We start from the raw sequence: 2,618 nt of genomic DNA, 5'->3' as shown, positions 1-2,618 counted from the left end.
TTCATCTGGCCCTGCCACAATCTCAAGAGAAGTTTGACAGGGAAGAAAGAGACAGAATAGCCATCAGGGCAGTGTAGGCTGGGGATGAAGTGTTTTCAGCTATATCGCTTGCTAGATGTGTGACCTTGGGCAAGTTACTTCTCTGTGCCTCAATTTTCCTACCTGTAAAATGGGGATAATGATCGTACATACCTACCTTCTGGACTGTTAGGATTAAATCAGTCCACATGTGTAAAATGCTTGTTAAGTGAAACAAATGTGCTTCTAAGGCAGTGGTACTCAACCTTCCTAATGCTGCGACCCTTTAATACAGTTCCTCATGTTGTGGTGACCCCCAACCATAAAATTATTTTCGTTGCTACTTCATAACTGTAATTTTGCTACTGTTATGAATCGTAATGTAAATATCTGATATGCAGGATGTATTTTCATTGTTACAAATTGAACATAATGAAAGCATAGTGATTAATCACAAAAACAGTATGTAATTATATATGTGTTTTCCGATGGTCTTAGGCGACCCCTGTGAAAGGGTCGTTCGACCCCCAAAGGGGTCGCGACCCACAGGTTGAGAACCACTCTTCTAAGGGGTCGCCTATTTCTAACACCAGTCACCATCAGTTTAATGACAGGTTGGGGTGGGGAGGAAAGAAAGACAGATTCTTGCATTCCATAACTACTTCAGGGATTGCAGATTACATCCCACTTCTAAAGACATCAAAATGCAAAAATGTGTCTATAGTAGGAGTAAGAAAAGAGGATATTTCCCCGATCAGATAGATGAGAAAACAGTGAGGTCAGGTGCAGAGGTGAGGTTTAGATAAACAGGGACATGCACCCATGTGAAAGAATGTATTTGCTGAGGAAGCCGGTTCATCCACACTTTTTCATCAAGGCCATGGCTGAGCTCTGATTCCGACGATTAATTTGTGGTCTTCTGCCTGAACAGCCAGGAAGAATACATTGGCAGAGCAAGCTGTTCTAATTAGGAACTTTGTGTTCGGCGGAGGAAATACCCAAAAAGAAGATTTGCTTAAGTTCAAGACCTGTTCTGTGGTTCGGGGCACCTTATGTAACCGCTTTGGACTTCAGCTCCCTCATCCGAAGGGCCAAGGTAATAACATGTGTCTCAGAGGGTCACGCATGGGCTGCAAACGTCCCACCCGCACGGCTCCGGGCTCACGGTGGGCGAGAAACGCAGCTGCTGTTATTTTGAACGGTGCTGTCATTGGGTTGCACCGTGTGACGCTGAGGATTTTATAGGTCAGAAAGCTGTTGAATATCATTCCATTTCATATGGTTCACCCTACTAGATTATGAAGCAATAGCCCTGTCATTGGCAAGCAGTGAAGGGCATATCATCCTCATTTTGCAGAGGCAGTTGTGGGCAATCAGGCAGGCAGGTGAGCAGTTAGGAGCCAGCGGTCCCGGACTGTGAGAGGGATGAGAGGGATATGAGAGGGAGAAACTGAGGCCTAGATATTGGGAGTGATCAGGAAGCTGGGACTGGAATCACCTTGTGGCCTGCCCCTCCCTGACGTTCCCAGCACCAGGCTGCTGGTCACTGTGGGGTGTGACTGTCCATGGCTAGGGCTCCTGTGGACAGAGCAAACACGGGCTGGCCTGGGCTTTCCCTTGGAGCTGACTGGGCCTGGGAAATCCACTCTGGCTGTTTCCAGCACCCATCGCAGCCCAAACCCAACTTGGCCAACCCAAACTCTGCCCTCCTGGGCGAGCCTGTGGCTTTCCTATTCCCAGCCCAGCACCCCAGGCCTTCCCTACACCCTCAGCACCATTTGGACCGCTCACTGTTCCCCACATATGCATGACACCTTTACTATCAGGTGCTGTTCCCTCTCCCCCCAGTGACCTTCTCCATCTGGCTAACCCAGCGGTTCTCAACCTGTGGGTCGCGACCCCTTTGGCGGTCGAACGACCCTTTCACAGGGGTCACCTAAGACCATCCTGCATATCAGATATTTACATTACAATTCATAACAGTAGCAACATTACAGTTATGAAGTAGCAACGAAAATAATTTTATGGTTGGGTCACAACATGAGGAACTGTATTTAAAGGGCCAGAAGGTTGAGAACCACTGGGCTCACCTCTATTCATTTCCTCTCAACTCAACTTGGGTGATAACTTTATGTGTCAACTTAATTGAGCCATGGGGTACCCAGATATTTAACTAAACTGCTTGAGATGGGCATCAGCCTTTTCTTGCCTTCAGACATGAATGGAAACATCAGTTTTTTGCTGGGTCTCCAGCCTGCCAGCCTTCAGACTAGAACGATCCCATCGGCTCTCCTGGGTCCCCAGCTTCCAACTCACTGAGCAGATCTTGGGACTTGCCAACCACCATAATCACCAACTTCTAATACATTTCTTTAAACACATACATTCTATTGGTTCTGTTTCTCTGAAGACCCTGATTCATGGTGTCACCTCCTCGCTACCTCTCCCTGCTGAGATTGCATCAGCTGGGCCCCCTTTCTGCCCCCCCAGCTCCACAAAAGTTCCAACCCCTCCCTCTGCCTCCACCAGACTCAGAGCCCCCCAGACATAGGGCCAGACCCATCTCTGTTACTCTCGTGCCCACACGCAGCTCAACATGG

This window comes from Myotis lucifugus, unplaced genomic scaffold, assembly GCF_000147115.1.
Source record: "Myotis lucifugus unplaced genomic scaffold, Myoluc2.0 scaffold_273, whole genome shotgun sequence".
NCBI lineage: Eukaryota > Metazoa > Chordata > Mammalia > Chiroptera > Vespertilionidae > Myotis > Myotis lucifugus.
The sequence above is the reverse complement of the archived record's forward strand: the minus strand, read 5'-3'. Positions refer to the sequence as shown.